General features: G+C 43.7%; 1 protein-coding gene across 2 annotated transcripts in view; it reads right to left on the bottom strand.

Annotated features, from left to right (window-relative positions):
* The window catches only part of ADCY2 (adenylate cyclase 2), a 1840236-nt gene that overhangs the window by 149574 nt on the left and 1668186 nt on the right, over window positions 1-22476 (bottom strand). The window lies entirely within an intron of this gene.

Genomic DNA, 22476 nt, shown 5'->3' on the forward strand with positions numbered 1-22476 from the left:
CCAGACATGATTGCATAAAGAGTGTTGTATAAAGTTACATGTGCAAGAAAGGTGGAGAAATCACCTTGCTCAATACATTGGAGGAAATGATCCTTTCTTGAGTTGAGAAACTGGACTTGTCTACAGTCAGGTCAGTCTTTGGACTTTTATTTGGAAGTCTTCAAAATCTACCCAGCAAAGCCTAGATTTACTAAACCAAGTGTGGGCGCCCGTGCAGCGTTGCTTATTTCTTTGGCCGCACCGGAAGGCTTTCATAATGGTAAGTAAATCGACGCAATGATTTGTTTGGCTTTGCACCACGAAAGTGCCTTAAGAAAACCTTAATAACCTCTAAGTTTCACAGACCAGGTTCTACCTACAGTTTTCACAGGGCCAAACTGTAAAAAATCGGGTTGTTGGTTGACTGGGGTGTGAAGCCTGTTTTAGCAGCAGCTGCAATCTTTGCCAGGGGGAGGCAAAAGCCAACCCTCAATTAACCTGTTCTCAACCCTCTGGTAGCATGGCGCAGAGCAGTTAGAATTAACTTAGAGGCAATAAGCGGCCACGGATGGCATTAAGGGGCATAGGGGGTGTTGCCTTGCCAGCACTGGGGATGATACAAAAGGGAGAGAATGAACTCCATGGAGAAGACGCTCACTGCTTGGTACTCCTCCATGAAACAACTGAAAATAAAAATCTTTGTCCTTCTGCGCATGTGCTCGCTGGGGGAGGAATTCCTTGCCCTAAAACACAAGGAGGAGATTGACATCAGCCTGGAGAGAGTGGATGGGCATAGCAACGGTGCTAGGGTTTCAAATGGATTTTAAAGCAACAAGGGAACCCAAAGAAGTCGACCAGGGACTTTGGAGTCAATTCTTTTAAACACAGTGGTCCCCGGAGAAGGGAAATATGCAAACAATAAATAGACTCAGTCGTTACTATATTAAGTGGACATGTCCAGCCGGAAAGAGGCCTGATATTTACTTGTTAGGCAATGGCGATAATATCACAAAGCAATACATAAAGTGGGGCACAAGCCTGTGCCCTACTTAATCAATAGAATACAAAACATGGGGGGGAACAAACAGGGGGCTCAGGCAAAGCTTTTCGGTTTGTTGTACAAAGAGAATAAACAGTGACAAAAAAGAACAAATCGCATAATACACCTTTACAGTTTAGTAAACAAAAGTTTTTGGTGTATAAGGTGTTTCAAAGTGTCAATGGTCTTTCGATCCAGCGAACAAATAGGCGGATCATCATCAGGACATAGAATGCATGCCTAATAATTTAGAGCCTCATATGCCGAGGATGACGAAGGTGGTAGATTCTGCAGAATCCCGATATTGAGCCACTGCTTAATCTATGGAATCGGCGATCGTGCCGTTTGAGGACGTTATTATGACTCCTCCCAACTGATACCGAACAGTTGCTCCTTACTGGGAACAGCCACTGCTCACTCCCTACCGCCCTGAAGCAATATTCCCTTCGGTCCCATTGAGTAATCGGACTTCTCTCCAACGAAGCTTCCAAATGCACACATCCCACGCCTCCCCTCACCCAAGCAACCAACTTCGCCATCCTCGGCGTATGAGGCATGTAGAGAATTACTCTAGTGGTCTTTCATTTCACAACTTCACTGTTAACAAAACAGTGATGCATTGTTGCAACAGTCCCATTTCATCTATACTTCGTAGATTTCTAGAGTCATGCATTATTACACCTAAGATAGAAAATGAACATATGTGCTGTCTGCATTATGAAGACAACCTTCAAAAATGTACGGCCTTCCAGACTTGCTGTATCAATAATAAACTAATTGTGAATATTGACATGATGACAGTTTTGGCCTTTGGTAAAAAGTGCTCTAACATTCATTGATGGTTGTCTCATCCAAATTGGGTAATGTTTCGGCTTAACCTTGAATAGTACATCTCTGCTAAACCTTTTCTCCATGGGAGTTTTTTTATTACATCTGACTATAAATATGGTGAACTTTCAGCATTTCTGTTGTTGAAAACATTCTAATTTAAAGTAATGCTACAATCTCCAATTAATAGTTAGTAAATCTGGATTGTCAGATTGATTTGAGTTGTTTATAAAAATAAATACTTTAAGCATCACATCCATCTTTAGCCCAGCCATGCTGCAGGCACTTTTGGTTGCAAATGGAGTTGACATCTTGGTTTTTATTGGTTCAAGCTCATTTTTTGAATTTTTGCCATTCAATGGATCTTGAGGAAACGAGCAAATTATCATCCCTATGCTAAAATATGAGTTTAGTGAAGAGTTTTTCTGTTTATTCCAGGCCTATATAAGTGCAAAGGGTCTACAATGTTTGTAATGCTTTTTGGAACATATAGCTGTTCACGAAAGCAAGTCGTGAGCCTTGATTCATTAATGAGGTAGGACTTGCTTCGCAAATAATATAGTGACACCATATAGGTACAGAGCAACAAGTTTAGTGAACTGTAATTCTTTCTCTTCAGGTGAATCAAACCAAGGGGAAATATTGCAGTTTATGAATGGTCGACAAACGGCTCAGACCTGCGACAACTAACAGAGGGGCTTGGTACCTATAACGATCAGGTGAGAAAATAAAACTGCCAAAACCAAGTTAGGTTGTGATCAATAAGAAATACTAAAGAAAAAAAGAAAGAAAAAAATTATAACACTGCTTTTTGCACAAAATGGTATAAGTAAGCATATGGAGCTACCAGATGATGAAAGGTCTATCAAAAATGCTTTATAAACAGTTTTCTAGCCCTGAAACAATAACTGTTGGTCTTGGCTTAGGGTCTAGTTGACATACTATCCAAATGAGGCAAGGCGTATAAGACCGCTATTGTAATAACAAGTAATAATATGCGTCAGGAGACATACAAGCTGATATGGGTCACACTCAAGTAGGATTGAATATTGGGTAGTGATGGCATGAGAATAATAAACATGTATATCCAGTGCAGAGAATAGTCTAGGTACTGTGAAAAAAATGAAGGTGACAATGCTGACATACTTTACAAAGATTATACGGTATATTGCGTCTAAGGAATGAGATAATCTTACAAGGTTTCTCACAATTAACCATAAGAATTATGTGGTAATTATTTAAGTCTTCTGATATCAATGTCAAGGTTGAAAGACACGAGCAACACGTGATATAATATATTATTCTGTGTGAAATAGGGTGTTTTTTTTAAACAAAATTTCTTTTTTTGTTCATATCTGTCTCATACAGGATGTTTACAGTGACTATATAATGAAATATACAGAGAGACTTGAATTAACTTTGGTCTTGAAAAAGATGGAATGTTAACAAGAAGCCATTGAAACGCATCAATGCTATTGGTAGCAGAATCTACGGGAAAACTTGGTCTTGTAAATGTTGTAAGATTTAGTACATCAAGGCCTAGTGATTAACCTGTCCCAATTGATATGCTGTATGAATGACAAATTGTATTGTCAAACCTTCTTTTCTCTCTTTGTTTATGAAATTTAGTATTGTATGATGTTTTAATCTCTTTGTATTTTATATGACCTGTGTTTTTGTCAAAAAAGATTGTGTCACATATATTTTGTGAAGTGTTTTATGTTAAAACCATTGTATACAAATGATTTTAATAAAGTAGCTTTTGTGATAAATGTGGGTGTTGTTTCATAGATAGCCTCTAAGAACGAGGTAGGGGTCTGATATAGGGGATAGAACAATTGTGTGATTTAATAGGCTGATCGGATTATTGTACTATTTTTCCTAATTATTTTCCAAGGGATATTTTATTTCTAATCTCCCATTTGTCAGGATCATCCAGCTAATGGACCGCGTGCTGCAGCGGAGCCACTATCTATACTACTATTATAAAGGAAGAACTTTGAACCTTTGAGGTGGGTAAACTCAGGAACCACAGTGCCAATCCACACACCCGATACATCGTTGTAATCGGCAGGGTGTGCAGATGGACATAGGCTATATAAACTTAATAAATATACGTAATTTCAAAAATGTACCCCAAAAAAAAAAGTAGTCCCTTGGAAGAAGCGCCGGCCGCGACGTGCGTGCTGACGTTAGGAGCGCGGGGAGGAGCGGCGTACAGGAGCGCGAAGAGGACCGGTGGACATGAGCGTGGGGAGGAGCGGCGAACAGGCGGTGAGGAGCGGTGGACAGGCGGTGAGGAGCGGCGGACAGGCGGTGAGCAGCGGTGGACAGGCGGTGAGGAGCGGCGGACAGGCGGTGAGTAGCGGCGGACAGGCAGTGAGAAGCGGTGGACAGGCGGGGAGGAGCGGTGAGCGGCGGATGAGGTAGGTTATTTATTTATTTATTTAGGAGCGGTGAGCGGCGGCAAAATACAAAAGCAAACGTTACATTAAATGAAGCAAAAATGGCAATCGTGAGCCAACAAAATACAAGAGGAAGCAAACGGTGCATTACAAAAGTGAGCCAAACGGTGCATTACAGGAGGAAAAAGTGACGTGTGCAGGTTACAAAAGCGTACAATGTAAACAGAGGTATAATACTGCATTACAGGAGGAAAAAGTGACGTGTGCAGGTTACAAAAGCGTACAAAGTAAACATAGAGGTATAATACTGCAATATATGGAGGAAGGCTCCGGGGGACCCGCGGACAACGTCGGCCGGGCGGGGGCCCTGAAGCCTAATTGCTCCCGGACAACGTCGGGACGGGCTGCTAGTATAATATAATTCCCGATGGGGAACCTCAAGTCCTCCCCACTCCACGTTCTCTGTAGAGTGGCAAGTTTAATCCTTATGCACCTGGAGCTCCAGATGAGGTTCACTATTAAACGGTTTAGGGTTTGAATATCATGCCTGGGGATCACATAGAAAGTACTTTGTAGGGCATAGAGACAGTGCAGTAATATTATTATTTTCACTATCACAATCCTGACCATAAGAGACAGAGGCAGTACCCTCCGAAACCTGATCGAGGCCCGTATCCCCTCCACCACTCTTCCAATATAAAGATCTAAGTATGTTGGGGCAGTGTGAACCAGACGAACCCCCAGATTGCGGATGTCAGATGTCACCCAGGGAAACCCTACCACAGGCAACTCGTCGCCCACCAGTCTCCCCAGGGGGAACAACTTAGATTTATCTGGGTTGTTACAAAGGCCTGAGATTTTCCCACATGCCTGCATGACCTTAAGCAGAATGGGTGCCGACTAAGTTGGTTACTGATATATACTAAATTTCTTCGGTATAGGGGGAGCCCACATGTTTGGTTTCTCCTAGAGATATACCCCACAGGTGCATCCTACAACACTGCATCTCCACCTGTGGCTCCATATCGACGGTAAACAAGAGTGGTGACAAAGGGCACCACTGTCAGGTCCCCTTATGCAGCTTAAATGGTCCAGAGATCATTCCCCTGACCACACCCTAGCATAAGGTGGAGAATAGAGCAAGCAAACCCATTATATAATTCCAGGCCCCTACCTTATTTGTTGAAGCACTTGCATAAATAAGACTAATTTTCAAATGACTGCTCTATATAAAAGAGCGCTAGGGAAAAATCTTCTGTCAAGCACCGCAGGGCATCCTAAACATGTGCCAGGCACCGCATACTGTGAACTGTACTGCGCCTCAGGATGAATCCCGATGGGTGTGAATGTACAAGTAGGGGCAACTGGGAAATTAGACGAGCCACCAATAGACCACTTAGAACTTTGACATCTGTATTAAAGAGTGATATCAGCCTGTACAATGAAGCAAATGAAGGGTTCCTGCCAGGTATCGGTATCATGGCCATTAGGGCTTCCCGCATGAAGGCTGGCAAAGAGCCAGTATCCAGGTCCTTGTTATAAAACTCTAGAAGCCGGTCCGCCATCATTGCTGCAAACTTATGATAAAATCTCACAGGCAAACCATCACTATAAGGGGTTTTAGTAAGCTTAAGGTGTCAGATCACAGAAAAGATCTCTTCTTTAGTAATCGGGGCATCTATAGCCTCTGCAATTTCTGGGACAAGGCCCAGGAGATCGGTGGTCACTATAAAACCCTGCACGTCCTCCAATAGGGGGAGTACTCATTCTGTGTACACCCTACTAAGACGGTAATGGAACTCCCCCATTAATCGCGTGCTCCGTATGCACTAGTTTATGTACTAGTTTATGTTTTGGGTTTGTAAAGCGCATGCCTGCCCAAGGGCTTCTTAGCGCTGGATAAGAGTGCTGTAACAGAGGGTGGACCATTGGGGTTACAGTGAGAACAACTATGCCTTAAGCTTCTTCCTGATAAAGCTTCTTCGTGTGAAAAAGATCTGCCTCCCCATCTTGATTTCTTAGTTCTTGAGGTTCTCATAAGATGGTCTTGTGCAGACCTAGGATATGTTGTCAGATTATATGGGGAGATGAGGTCTCTGATTTTTTGACGGCCCCTACCATTCATTGCATTTTGAGTCAGGCAGAGTGATTTAAACTTAACCCTGGCATCAAATGAGCAGCCAGTGAACCAATTTCAGAGACGCTTTTACTGATTCGTATCTTGGGATTTTGAGTAGTAACCTGGCTGCCTCATTTTGTGAGACCTGCAGTCTATTTGAGACATATTTTGGTGAGCCTAAATAGAGGAAATTGCCATTATCGAGGCGGGACGTCTCCAGGGATTGAATCACAATTGTTTTTAGGCTTATGATCTTCCAGATCATTCTAAGAACGCCAAAGCATGTGGCCACTAGTTTGTTAGCTTTATCGTCCATTGTTAGTGCTTTGTCCAGTCACATACCCAGGTTCTCCATAGAGGATTTGGGGACTAGAGGATTTCCCATGCCCTTCGGCCAGCTTATCACAGGCCTAGGGCAAGGGGTATTCCCTAGGATCATCCATTCTGTTTTTTCGTCATTTCGTTTTAAGCAACGGTTGGCCATTAAATTCAACACATTTTCCAGACAGGGTACTAATTGATGATATTTCGAGTTTGGGCCATTAACAAAAGAGGCCTATATCTGCACGCAAGTGCTGGACAGGGGCCACACGTCGGACCAACCGGGCCCGTCCTATCACTCCTCATATGCAGTCACTGATGAAATGCAATATAGCTATGCTTCTTCAACCTGGGTGGGTCCTCCAGCAGTGCCATGGGCGTTTCAAGCCATTGGGGTAATTTATGAGGGTCACAAGGGAGCGCCACTTCCATTTGTGTTCTTGGGCACAGAGATCCTGTTCCAACTGCAGGTCGACCGAATAAGACGTTTTAATACACACTCCCCTGAGCACAACCTTCATGGCTTCCCAGTTGAGCACCCCAATTCTCATCAAAGTAGTGTATTAGTGTATCGGTGACCATTGCCGCAAATGTGGGGTCCGCCAAAGCCTCCGCACTGAGGTGTCACAAGTGTATCTCCGTTCGCCAGGGGCACCTCTGAGGCTCAACGAGATCGGCAAGTTAGGAAAGATATCGAGTTAGATAGGTAATGCCCACGAGTGTCAGCACCATTTTGGCAGAAATAAGCATTAATCAAAGCGGCTAACTGTGCTCATCGCCGGGGTTTGACAAGAAAACCGGCATCACCCAGGGTGTTGCTCATGTCAGACATCACATAGGTGAAAACCATCTAGCACATCCTGGAGTGTCCTGATGAACAGGGGTTTAGTATGGGTCGGGGAGGCTCTCAATCTAACATCTCATCCAGAACGCAATTGAAATCTCCTGCTAGTACCACAGCTGTACCTAAATAGGGAGCTGCTACTGCTGACATCTCATTAAAGACATCCGGACAATTGGTATTGGGAGCAGAAACAGTGATAAAACAAATCTCCCGACCTTCAAGTGTCTTATGTAGAATGATCCAGATCCACAATATGATTTAGGTGCCTAAAGGGGACTCTGGAAGCCACTCAAGTAAGTGTTCCCTGTGCATATTCAGAGTAGCAAGTAGCATAGATTTTCCCCCTTCATCGCTTTCTCAGGAAGGGAATGCAGTAATATCAGATATGGGTGTCCTGTAGGAACGCCTCAGCTACTCCATAGTGCTTCAAATAAGCAACCACAGCCTGTGTTTCTCAAAGTTGGCTAATCTGTGAACATTCAAAGCAATCCCTTTTTTAATGGAGGCAGCCATACATGACAGATCACCTGTCCACCCTCCCTTGCAGGACCAACACGGTCACACTCATACCACCATTGAATTATCTATTATTCAATTCACTCATACCACCAACAGGGGGCCCAGTCAGATCACCAGGCATTGCCTCTTGGAATGAAAGCAGAACCAACATTCCTAACGAAACCACAATATTAAAATCATGCCTCTCCCTCAACTCTCCCCTACCCTTGGGCAGTACCACCAACCCATCCCATCTGTGTCTAGACAAGCTGGGACTCAGCGAATGGCACCCTATACCCCAAAGCAGAAAATAGAAAAAAGATAGAGGTAATATTACGATTTCCTGCTTCCCCCACAAACTTGTGCTTTGCAAGAGCCTAGGTTGCCGGTAAGGGTGCGAGGCTTAAGCACTCCAGCTCCCCTCTCCCGACTATCCACCCCTAGGGAGTAGGCTCTCCCGTCGACACAGGTCTCATACTTATAAAAGGAAAAAACATGCATATATAGCAGCTTCTTATCATATGTGTACCCAATAAGATCAAAGCTCACAGTTCTTAATATACAGAATGCCAGTTCACCTCTCCTCTAGACAGCACCAAGTCCTCATCCACTCTCCCAGCATCAGAGGCAGGGATCAAAGGGCAATACATTTTCTGCAGAAGCACACTGCATGTCATTGGGGACATTTATGAATGATCTGTGATATTTCAAGGCTAATCCTGAGCCATTTTAGAATTTTGTCTAAAGTGACCCTAGTGATTTCTTTTAATGGCCCTTTGTGTTAGGCATGCCGGCATAAAAAATTGTTAGGCTAAGCAAAAATCTATTAAAAAAGTAATCTGCATATCGTGATGCTTCTGAGACCTTATTTCTAAATTGACATAGGCAGAATGATTTTCAGAAATTGTCTCAGCAAATCAGGAAATCAATCTCAGCGCATAGCTAGGATGCTTTACAAGAGCTTGTCTGGTTGTTCCTATTGCCAAATCTTACCTTAGTCAAGGATGAAAGTGAGTGTGATACACTTCATCTACCCTTATGATGTTGGTAATGTGACACCAGAACTAGCAAAATTGAAACTGATGGCTTTCCATTTTTTATCGTCAGGATCATGAATCCTGGTCCCAAAAAGATGTACTGTGGTCTTCTTACCCACGAGAGCTCCCATGGTACCCTTGCCCATCCGTGTGGGCACTGTTTTGTAGGAAAGTGGAAGTAGTGGTCTTGAAACTGAAATATTATGCTTTGTTAATGAAATTGAATTATGATGGTATAGTGTTATGTAACAACACAGCATTCAGAGTGATGGGGGATGGACTATAAAGACTCCTTCAACCTTAGCAGCCATGCCGATCAATAAGTATCATAGTCATTTTTTGTGTGCGGAATCTGGACCAGCCACGCCCCCATTCCTGCTGGGCAGGCACCTAGAGCAGTACTGGTTGAAGGATTTCAAGTCTCCCCCGCAGATTTTGTGTATCTGACACCATTGCTTCTGGATAAAAGGCACTGGCTCCCTTGAGGACTTCTTAAGTGACACTTCCCAGGAAGGGAGACAATAGGTAAGATGCTAAGAGTCTCTGGTTCTGTTCCCTAATATAGATAAAGGGTACATTTTTCATAAGGGTGTTGAATTGTGTAGCTCTGTGAATGTGGAGAGGTAGCTCACTCTAGGAATATGGTGAAAACGGGCCTTAGTTGTTTGACATTAAGATCTTAGCCAATGTTTGGGATTTTGTGGGGTCTTTCTTATTGCCTATCTTTATGCTACACCATTATTTTCCATGCCGCTTCTTTGAATATAAAGTAAATGTGAACATATACCCTTCGTTTTCACTAAGTTATTCAAATGAGTTTGAGCATAAACTAATATCTTCCACATCTAGACAACCCACTGTTCATGCTGTGTTGTTGTTCTTCCATTTTTAGGTCTCGCCTACGCAGTGCGCATGCGCTACAAAGGCACAAAGACCTTTTCCGATCGCCAAGGTTTTTCAGCCAAACACGTGCACGCGTTCCATTGCCATCAATGGCAACGCGTGCACGTGAGGCGATCTACTTGCGGGAGCCCGCGCCGCCATCTGGCAGCAATTATCGCTCTCGTAAGATCAGGCCCCCCTCCTCCACCCTCCTGCCGCTCAAGCTTGTTTTATTTCCAGCACCCCTCTGTAGGCACTAGGTGGGCGCCTAGAGTATTCGCAGCTCTTCTTCTCGGCAAAGCACCTCTTTGGACGTCCTGCAGTCCTTATAATATTCTCACAGATTATAAACAGTTCAGTTTCACACTTCCCACTCGGGCACCTACCTAAAAGATGACGCACAAACTAGCTAGGACGTGACTTGATAGGACTTGCGGGGTGGCTCCTTCATGTGATGTCAAATCGTTGCTAAGGGGAATTCCTCTAACGATCGAGTCCCTGGGAAGCTTCACCCCTTTGCTTCTCACTTTCCTGAAGTTTTTGAAAACACGAAGGATCAGCGGAGCTGCTGGGATCTCCGGTCTGGACGCGCGGGGTTAGGCGCAGGATTGGGAGCCTCCCGCTTAGTTTGGGCTGAGTAGCGTGTACGAGAGGCATCGTAAGAGAGGAAACAGTACAATAGCCCATCACACATGCCGGTTCCTGGGCAGAGCTACCTTCTTAACAGAACCGTGTGCCAGTTCTTTGGAGATAAGCCATCCTATTACCTATAGTGTGTTTATATTGCAAGAAAGTAACCAAGATCATAAGTTCCAGTTCCTGTCTGGAGTCCCCCCACACCGTAAGGATCTCGGGATCTACAGAAGGATGGCTTTGCTCACTGTCGGGGTTGACACCGCGCTCGTAGCTGCATTTTGACATGTTCCTGGGTTGCCCCATTGTGCTCGGGGCTGACTTAGCTCCCTGAATGACCGGCTGCCCATGGATCTTTTCTTCCCTGTGAGTGGACGAGCCCCCCTCCCAGAATGGCAGCGATCAAGGCTTTGCAGCAGTGGTGCCGCCAGCAGTGCGAGGGGTACCCAGATGTGAACATCACCAACTTGACCACTTCTTTCCGGGATGGCCTGGCGTTCTGTGCCATCCTGCACAAGCACAGACCAGACCTCATGTCAGTAGCCCGTAGCGAGAGCTGTCAAAGCCACTGGAAGGTGCTTGGCAGTGAGCAGCAGTTCTTTCTAGTTCTCGTTAAATCTTTGCGGCAGCTCACGGAATTTTCATTTCCCCCACAACATGTTTGTTTATTACATATGAGCCTTACCTTTTCTCTTCTAAATTTGGTGTCCTGCCATGGTGGGGTTTGACATTAAACATGCTTTTGCTTCGGTAAAGAAAATCCAATAGGATTGGGTGGTAAATACCGACTCCTAAAGGGCCTGTGGCACTCTTTAAAGTGCCAGCTACATCTGGAATTACAGAATCGGTATATTTACCGATTCGGTAATTTACCGATTTGGTAATTTTACCGATCCTGTAATTTTCAGCCCCCTACATAGCAAAACCTAAATACCGGTCGGTAACGGCCGAAATCGGCCGTTACCGACCGGTATTTGGGCTCCTACATCTGGCCCTTGGTTCCCAAAAGAATTTGTTGATGTAATATTGCTGTAAGTATTTTTATTGTATCTGAGAAAAACATAAATAACGTTTATAAAATTGCTTTATTAATCCTCGATCTGCTTCCTGGATTTGTTTTACACATGTATAATAAAAGATCCAGCTGACACGTGTTTCGCTTGGCAGTGGGAGCCCCTGAACTTTTAGCCAAGTTGTCTGTTAAAGTACAGAATATCATTTTACCTGAAAGTTTTCTGCATTAAGCATTATTATTGGGCATACTTGACCGGTTTATACTTGTTAACCACAGTGTGAATTTCATATCAATCTGTGTCCATCTGTCTGTCCGCCCATATCTTGGCATTGCATTAATGTGGATGCTTTATTCTGTTATCAGAGTACATGCTGCTTCTGTATTTCATTAATTGGCCATGTTGGTAGGAATGTTAAACCAGAGGAGTTGTGCACCTGGTATTTAGATAATCCCGTTACCCCTTTTAGGGGCAATTCTATCCAACAAGCCCTCGCTTGCTATGCCCGGGGCTCACTCTGCCTCTTGCAGACACTGGCCGAAACTGGTCTGGCTTTCTTCTCTTCCTCTTGAGAAGGGACGTGGCCTAGAAGCTCGCCTGGAATTTTCTATGGGAGCAGGACCAGTGCTGATTTGCATATGTCTGGTCCCCCTCTGTCATGACACAGATGAGCAGAAAATGGTGGCATAAAATGCACCATAACTAATTACCACAGGTTCATATTAATTCAAGGTTGCTTGTTAAGTCAATCTTGAACTCTTCCAGGGAGGAATGTTGCTTGTTCTGACAAGGAAAAGCATTACAAGTCCTTGTGTTAACCGAAAAGGATCATCTGATGGCGGTTGTTGTTTTTAAACCTGGTGATTCAAGTATTAGGATTCTTATTTTTTTATGTTCTTCAAGCACCAGAGATTGTTAGTTTTTGTGTTTGAAAACTGTGGGTGTTTATGTTTCATGCTTTGCACGTGACGCAGGTTACTGCAGGCATTCAGTCAAAGCCATAACCAGGACTCAGTATTAGGCCCCCTGTACTCGTATTCCTTAGTTCTAGAGATGAACGGAGCAGCAGCGAGTTGATGCACTAATCCGTTTGATCTTCTGGCTTGTTGTAGTAGCTGAAAATACCATCTGTTGCGGTAATTAGGTTTCATGGTACTCAGTTTTCACCGGCCTTGGCAGGCCTTCCCGAGGGTTGATCTTGCCACCTGCCGGTCACAGCCTATGTCGGTGGCAAGCGTTTAAAGGATACTCCTAAGCATTTAGGAGCATATGCATCAAGCATTTTTGCCTTTGCACACTGGCCGATTCGCAGAACTGGCCCGTTTGCGAATGCAAAAAATACTTTTCTGATGCAGCAAACCCCAATTTGGGATCCTGTTACCGAATCGCAAAATTGTTTTGCGAATCAGTATTTGGAAGGGGTTTGTTTAGGGCATCCCTTCCAAATACCGAATCCTAACGGTATGCATGAATGTTTTGTGACCGTGAATACGGTCGTAAAACATACGCATATTACCACCTCCTTCAAGTAGGTGGTAACCCATTCGCAAATGGGAAGGGGTCCCCCAGGGACCCCCTTTCCCTTTGTGAATGGTTGCAAAAGTATTTTTAAGAGCAGGCAGTGGTCCCACGGACCACTGCCTGGTCTTAAAAAATAAAAAGATATCTTTTTATTTGACTTGTTGTAAAGCACCTCGTTTTCCTTTAAGGAAAACTGGCTGCGTTACAAACAAGCATTGGCATAGCCAATAGATCTCGCCTTTGGGGCCTTATAAGGGTTTAGCCATGCAACAGTAGATGTTGTTGCACCAAGGATATTGTGCCCCATAACTAAATACTTATTAGGTCCCAAAAGCGAGACCTATTGGCTATGCCAATGCGTGTTCTCTTTCTGGTTGTATGTTTCTCCTCTCTCGCATAGGATCACGCACAATAGTTTCACTGATTCTGCTAAATAAAAAAGCAGTCGAACAAGCTCATGTACTCCAGTCAGCAGAGCTACATTTATAGTTATATCTGCATTCAAAAAGGCATTTTCTGGTTTGTGTGTAGTTAATTATTGGCAAGTTCCCACTAGATATTGACGACTCTGGTGCAAGCCTCTTCTTGTTAATTCGCCATGTTCTCTTCCCACCCTTGTCTGGTGCTGCTTTGACAAGGAAGCTGATATTTAACAGACTTGGAAGAAATCCGAGCACATCGTAGCCCTTGCTGAGTATCAGGCTGTTGAAACTCTTCTTTTTCGAAAGCCGGAATCAGAAATGAACCAACCACTCACATTCCGTCGAATTCTCAGTTTGGAATTAAGGCCTTGACAGGGAGAAGAAACAATCCACCCGCCTTGCCCTAAATTGCAAGCTCGGAAGTGGCAGGGAAAGGAGTGAATTATTCAGGAATGTAGCTGGTGAATTGGATGACACTGGTCAAGGTTCCTCCAAGGTCAAAGTATGGGCGTTTTGTGTGTGAAGACATATATAGAGAATGTACACTGAGCACAGCACACATGGCCAGAATCAGTGAGCTCATGTACATAATGAAGGGGACTGCCATTTAAACTGAGGTCCTTTTACAATAACAGAAGTACTTCTCAGAACGAAATGTAATTAGCTTAAGAGACTTGGATCTTTTTCTATTTTCCGAACACACGCTTACGTATTAACAATTGTCCACAGGCACTGGGACGTGTATGCCACGAGATAAGGTCTTTCAGCCCGTTCGCTGCTGCCAGTGTTCATCTCTTGCTGGATTAATCTGATATTCGACACAGGTAGCGTCTTAAACTCTTCTAAGCCTCATGAACCGCAGAGGTGATGGGAATCACGGCAGCGCTGACCAGATTTCACAACTGCGTGAGCAGATGGCTCTGCACCATAGAGCCACCTCCGACGCACAGAATGTAATTAATGAGAAAATGGCCTCCCGGTGGGTCCCTACCTGCAAGAGCCGAGATTCAAAGCTTGGTGCCGCCTGCCTGTCTCAAAGAAAAGCGAAAACGGTTTGCTTGATGTAGAGCGAGCCAGACGGCCTTCTTTGTGAAGTTATAGACTAACTACATAGTGCTATTCTGGAAAGAACATATGAATAGTGTTCTGAAACTGCACGTTTTAAACATCATTCAGTTACATTTCTGTTTTAAACCACAACCATTGTGTGCCATCATGAACACTATAAACCACACTTGTAATTTCATGGAGCTGACGAGGTACCAAAGGGAGGGGTTCCACTAATTGTGCACCCCTCTTGGAATCACTGCAAGTGCCTCTTACGGTCTTACTGCGTTTGTCTGCCAGGGGAACTTGTGAAAATGACAGATGGTTAAAGTCGGGCAATTTAGGGCTTGGTGGAGCAGGAGCACCGCAGTAAGGTGGTGATGCCCCCTTCTCACCCAACTTTTGGTTTCCTTGCTCTATGTTGAGCTGAGGGAAGTACAGCGTTTACACAAGTGACGCCTGAGCTGGTTCTGCTGTGGTAAACCTTTCACCTGTAACCCGTCCAGCACTGGCATCCCAGGTGAGTGTGTGGGTTGCACCACCGTATTTAGGGCTGGATGACCATCATTTGGTTTCTCTATCTGGGATTGCCATGTTTATCCTGACGCTGTTTGTATGGGAAGTGCATAATGGCTTCCAGGTGATGGGAGAAACCTCCCTGAGTGTTATTGATAGTTGTTTTCTAAAAACAAACTTCCAATTCGGTGGTTTTTGTACGGAAAACAAAAACATAACCTTTGCTGAGTGGGTGCATCAAACATGGAATCCACTCAACTCAACCAAGTTCAGTGCCTTAATTACAGCCGCTGCTCCATGGCTTCACTGAAGGCACAGACACCTCCGCCTGCCTGATGGGGTTCTCAAAATATAGGTGGGGGTCCTTCCCCAGGAAAGGATTGCCCACAGCCTACGCTGACATTGTGAGCAGGATGGCTGTATGGCACTCTAAATAAGCCCCTATCTATGTTTCCATCAAGCAAAACTTTGAAATGTTGTTGAAATGGCTGCCAGTAATATTATTTCCCAGACCTGCCATTTCTGCAATAGTTTACATCCTAGTTCTAAATAGAGCCAATAGGGTTCTTTTAAGGGTCTAAACACTGGATAACGTACATCTCGGCATCTAAAAGGATTAATTGACTCAGAACGTACCTTGCTAATTCAGTAATAAAAATCAATTTTAAGTGGTTCCTAAAATGTAAATATTATATGGATTATTAACTTGCTTGATATCAATGATTTCACTTTACTACTTTTGGCTGTTCACAAAATCCAAGTGAAAAGTTACTCACACGTGTAAGCATAAATTACATGTATAAATTACTCATAAGTGTAAATTACCTTTGTGAATAGCTCCTGCAGCTGTGAATGGCCACCAGCCCCACTCAATTGGGTGGACTCCTTAAAATTACTCTTTTGGAGTAAGTTTACACTCATATTTTATGAATAACCAAGAAGTAATAAACGTACTCAAAAGTGTAAGTCAGTGAGAAATACTTTATTTGGTGAATTAAAACAATAAAAGCAGGCATAAAAATCCCAGTACCAAAATGTTAAAAAACACTTAAAATAAATATCCCTACACATTAATCACTTTAATTAAAAGTACATTCATAAAAAAGAGTTTTTATAGGAAAAAAAGAATAACATTTTATGAAATCTGCCTGATTTAACATATGCAGTATAATTTATAATAAGCATTAAATTAAAATACCATTTTAACCAAATAACTTTTTCCTAGTTCTCAGGGCTCCCGCCAAAAAACTTGCCACACCAAAACCTACCAATTGGCTCTGGAGCATATACAGATATAATAATACAGGGTTTACTTGCACAAATTTATTTTTTCTTAACAAAAGAACTATAAACCGCTACCTTAGGGTACAGCAGTGATCACAAAACATGATGAAGTGTACCGTTTCTTGCTGAGAAAAATTAGCACTAGAACAAGGATCCAGCTCTTCTTATTTATATTTGCCTTGCGGGACAGCCAGAGAGCAATGTATAAGGTTAAACCTAAATCTTGTCAGTAAAGAACAATGGTGGGGATTTGAGACCATGACTAAGTAGAGTCTACTTCTATACAAGTTTTCCACAGAATATAGGCCCTCTCTGAAGATTTAGTACATTCTCTCGCCTCTCTCTCCACCACCATGTATACAAGGAGGTGACTTTTTACCCCTAGCAAATCTCTTTTTACAATTACCTTTGGATTCTTGAAGATCTCTTGGTGTCCCAATTTGACTGCTAAATTATTAGTATAGCTAAGCCAGGGGTTATGAGATGCACCCTCAAGGGACTGGTAATCATTAATCACTATCTGATAAAGCTTTAGCTCTGGACTGACCCATATACTTAGCCATCTCATCAGGGGGTCCAATTGTGGAAAAGTAAATTTTGCCATGTTCTGTGTCCCTACGTGTTCCCCATCTTATGTTATGTGTGCATGATTAATATGCATATGTATTCCCCATGATCGATTAAAGACGCAATTACAGTTGTGTCCATCTCTAGTATGCCAGTTTCCAGTTCTCGTGAAAGCTACGAGTATTAGGCCTATGTAAAGCTACGTTGCCACGTTTCTCAGTGTGCACGTTATTTCATTGTAAAATCCCCGTTTCTAGGCCTCAAAAGGGCCCGGACTCAGATTCAGCTCCTGTCTCCAGAACCCTCGCTGAGGAGCGATACAGCCCCCACCTGTATCCCTGACCCTTCACTTACTTCCTGCCTCACAGTGCCCGGCTCGGCCTGGCTCTGCCTGCCAGTCTGCCAAGAGTATGTTATGATTCTAGTTATCAGTCCAGCTCTCCTTCTCTGCATTCCTAAGTTACTGAATCGCATCAATAGTTTCAGTCATCGTCTAGCCTTTACGTCTCCATGTAAGAGAAATACTGTATTTATGGTCATTTAATATTCCTCAACACACACTACATGTAGAATAATGCATGCACCAGTCTTAGTGTCTGTTAGCCTTTGCCCTGATAACTTTTGGATTCTATCAACATGTTCTCTAAACATCAGATACTAGATAGTGTTTAGGTACATGTCGCTCTGACTCTCCAGACTTCAGTCTCTCCTTCTAGCGCAGAAGTCATAGCCCCCAGCTTCTCCCTAGTTACACGTCATTGCCAGCTTGCGCGCACCACTAGGTTAGAGGTCCCGGCTCCTTAGGTAGCCCCCTCCATGTTTCCGCCCCATTTATGACATATTCTGTTACGTCTACATCACATGTCTATGTATACGCCTCCTGTTACACCCACTTTCATCCTTATCTTTCGCGACTGTTGCTAACTCCACCCACTGTCACACCTACTGTATGTACTGTAATGCAATTGTTTTAGTATATATACTTGTGTATTGTTATTAAAAGCCAGCGCGCTCATTCCAGATCCTGCCCGACAGCTGTCGGGGCCCCCCTGTTGGCTAGCCATCCCAGATCTTGCCCGTGCAGGTTGTCCTGTTCCTGTCCTTATGCTGTATTAAACCTGCAAACTCCTACTACCTCGAATCTTGACTCTTATTTATTGAGCTATCTGTTATTGTTATATCTAGTCAAAAATAGAGGTATTATTTATTTATTTACCACATAATGGCGCCCGAATAGGGACTTGCCCTTTCCCCACGCGCCGGAGAAGCCACGCCAGCCCCCTGACCCTCTGCAGCCGTGACGGAACCATACCGTGCACGTGCAGATATTTCTGCTTCAAGTATCCCTCAGGCCCACGGAGGAGACGGAGGTTGCGGTCCAGCATCCAGACGAGGCGGTGGAGGAACGCGGCGAGTCCCGACCAGAGCCCAAGCCGAGAGTCCAAGGTCCGAGGTATCCGGAGGCCCACCCGTAACTGAAGTCCGAAGTTCGTAGTCCGTCGTCGTAGCAGTCCAGTCCAGTCCGAGGCCTTCCTTTCTTGCTGCCCGGTGAGTACCGTTACTGGGGTAGTATCTAGACAGGGTCAATTGCATTGTCTCTGGTCCGTGGGTTTGGGGTACACAGATCCAACACGAAGTGTCCACTTAGGTGGATGCGGGTCCTGACGTGTCTCTTTATGAGACCGGTAAGTTTCGTACTGTTTCAGCAGTGCATCTAGTTTCTGTTCTAGTCCGTTCTGTTCTCGAGAAATTCATGTATTCTGTTTTCAGTATTCCAGGTAGTATTTTGTCAAAACTGTTATTTTAAATGTCATTCATGTATTTCAATGTCGTGGTATGAAAGTGGTGTAATTATCGTGTTCATTGTGTATTGTATTGTGTCTAGACTACAGTTCAGTCATGCCTTTGTTTTCCAAATTACGTCAGTTAAAAACTAGAAAAGGTCTGTTAGAAGAAGCAGTTCCTGTCCCGCCTAGGGACAGTCCAGGTCATTTTATGTATCAAAAGCATGGCATAAGTGCCATATTGTATCTAGATTTGTGGGTGGAGTACACCAAACAGTTAGAAGAAAAGTACAGATGGCCCGCATCGGGTACATGGGATGCCGAGTGCATCATGCGAGTAGAAGAAGCATTATGGAAAAAGAAAGCCAGACAGTCACAGAAAGATGCCATCGAGTTATGGCGCAAAGAATCTCATAAAAGAACCGAAAAAGAAATCAGAAAGTCAGAATTAAGTAGAGAATCCTTAGAAAGAGCCCAAGAAAGGGAATTAATTGAAATAGGTGAACGAGTTAAAACCGAACAGTCAGACAGACAGAGGAATGCCCTCATTAAGGGTATGTATCCTCTTCTTGCCGAGGGCTTGCCAAAAGCAACCCCGGAAGCATCCAGTAATTTTCCGCCACCCTTAGTTCCGACCAAGCTACGTCACAAACAGACCGCAGCTGATATTTTTCTCTCGTCCTATTTGGACGACACAGTCCCAGAATATGCAAATCCTGTTCTGCCAGCTCCTGTAAATAATGTAATTCATGATCCTCCAGCCACCGGGGCACCTGTTGCAGTACCTGCTACGGTACCCCCGGCCCAGCCCGTAGTACAAATTCCCGCCACATCAGTCACTCTGCCAGCACGAAGAGTATCAGTCGACGATTCCAGTATAGGGGCCGCGGGAGGAGGTCCTCCTGGTACCCCGCCGCCAAGTAGACGTTTAGGAGCAGTCGAGTTACATGAACGTGCGTTACAGCGTACGCCTAAATATAAGACTATTGCAGAAATCAGGCGACTTCTTACTGAATGCTGTTATGATCCAGTCCCAGGCGAGGATAGTATGGTTATATATTCCGTACGTATAAGACAGGTGTCCGAGTATTTGGTCACCCTACCGAATATGAAAGAAGATCTAGACAGAATGTATCGTTTCATTCGTACAGGACAAGATCCAGAAAGTATTGGTGAAGTCATGTCTCTCAGGAAAGCTGAGATCCAGTTCATGTTATTAAAGTTTCTGATCAATTGTTTAATACGGGAACAAGATTCCCCGACTAAAGATCCGACCGAAATGAGAATTCTGACAAAGTGGAGTGATAATATAGCCGAGGGTAAGCACAAGACACTCAATAGTATAGAGAGTATGTACAAGAAAATACGTAAAGAAATAATAAGGTTACACGAGAAACGCAAAGCAGCACAAGTAAGCGAGAAGGAAAACAACTCTTCTACTGAAGAGGTAGACGACGAGAATACCTCCAGAATAGCGTATGTAGGTAAATCTAGATTTCCAGACCGACATTTACGCCTAGAACACAAGAAAACTGTTCCTCTTCCAGCACCAGAACAAGGTTCTCTAGAACAAGTATTTCAAGCTACCGATCACATTCTGAAATCACGAATCGGTTATAGTGAATTAAGTACCATGCATGAACAAGAACTAGCCCGATCAGCAGTCCGATGGATTACTGATTCTACCACTTTTCCAGACGAAATAGTGGCACAAATGTTTCTGAAACTGCCCCCAGCCGAGCAGCGACTGGTGGGTATGTATATGATCCAGCACCTCATTACGCTGTATGAGGGTCAACATTCTGATCCAGGTCCGTTACATGATGTCCTGAACGAGTTACTCCAGTATAGATGGAAAGGTTTAGGTACCGATTTAATTAGTATCATTCTAGAACAGCGCCACAAATATAGAACGTTTTTAAATCCGCATTTCGTTCATGTCTCACCTCCAGAAAGTAAACCGTTTTATATAGATAGACAGCATCCGCTACGAGAAGTACACCCAGTTAGGACACCAGATGGTGAAATGCAACGAGTATTTGTTTACACCCCAGTTACCAAGATGGAACTCTTAGAGATGAAGAAATTAATTCCCTGTCACGACAAAGATCCAGCAGGGTTCCACCGAGAATTAAAAGACATGCTCCGTATGGGAGAATACACGTATCCAGATATTATTAAAATGCTAAAAGTCCTGTTGCCTGCAGGCATATATGAAAAACTCAAGGAAAAAGATTGGGAGGTGGGAGAGAAAAAGATCGATTGGACAGCTCTAGAAGCTGAAGATAAGATACGAGTACCAGGTACCGGTCTTGGAGATAAATGTAAAGAATTACCTGAATTGTTAATACAAGTTTTGCCTAGGTTATTAGCCACTAAAAAGGAAGACTGGGATGCAATCTCAGCCTGTAAACAGAAACAAGACGAAGACACTAGTGATTTTTATTCCAGATTTGAGAAATGCTTTATAATAAACAGTGGTTTGAAGACGAGTAGCGAGTCATACCCTCATCTTTTTGTTACTAAACTAGTCGAGAATTCAGATCCACAAGTTAAAAATCGAGTTTTGAAAGTCGAGAGTACCTGGCAAGCTAGTACCCCGTCCCAGATGTTACAGATGCTCCAGTATCACCAGAATAGAATCAGAGAAGAGCAAGAACACGAGAGAAGACGTATGAAAGACACGAAAATGAAAGTACTAGTTGCACAATCTGTTCCTCAAGACAGTCAGAAGAGGGGTCCGAATCAAGCCAGTCATCCTGCAGCTCCTGTTAAAGGGACATGCAATTATTGTAAACAGCCAGGTCATTTTATAAACGAGTGTGCAGTTCTGAAACACAACATAGCCACTGGTAAAACTAAAGAAAGACCACGTCCGCCTAGACAAGAACAAGTTTCACAGACTTCTCAGCCACAGAATGCACAACAGACAGTTCCAGCACCGCAGCCTATCGCTGCAACACAGCATGTTACACAGCAGATGTACCAGTATGCACAGACAGAGTATCCATAGTATCAAGCGTATTCATGAAACAGCCTAGAGAGGGAGGTAGGCTTGCCTCTCATCGAGATTCCTGTAGATCAAGAAGGTCCCTATGTTCACAGTCAAGTATTGGGGAAAGACAGAAAGTTTTTGATTGATACAGGGGCAAGTAGGACTACCATTAGTCACGACGAGGTTCCAGGGGCTCCGCTCTCAGGCTCTAGAAATGTTTCCCTTGGATTTTCAGGAAAGCCTATTGTAAACGAGATATCAAAGCCAGTTACTCTAGAAGTAGGTCCATTGTCCCGAACTACTGATCTACTGCTTACGAAGTCATGTCCAGAAAATTTGTTAGGCATTAAGACACTGAAAGAATTAGGTGCAGTTATTTGCTGTTCCCCAGAGGGAATACGTTTGTTTTTACGTGACTTCAAGGGTCACTATGTTCTACGAGATTTTGATCCAAGATTGTCTAATGTTCCGCAGCATCTATGGGCGCAAGGTCCAACTGATGTTGCCTTCATGCAAATCACACCCCATCGTGTGACTCTCAAGCAAGGTATAGTCTTGCCACGAATCAGACAGTACAGATTGCCACCTGAGGCTGTAGCAGCCTTATCCAAAATTATTGACGAGCTCATTGCTCAAGGAGTAGTTGTAGAAACTGACTCCAATGTATGTAATTCTCCTATCATTCCAGTCATGAAACGTACTGATCCAAATGCACCCCCAGTATATCGATTAGTGATTGATC

The sequence above is a fragment of the Lissotriton helveticus genome, chromosome 4_1 (assembly GCF_964261635.1).
Source record: "Lissotriton helveticus chromosome 4_1, aLisHel1.1, whole genome shotgun sequence".
NCBI lineage: Eukaryota > Metazoa > Chordata > Amphibia > Caudata > Salamandridae > Lissotriton > Lissotriton helveticus.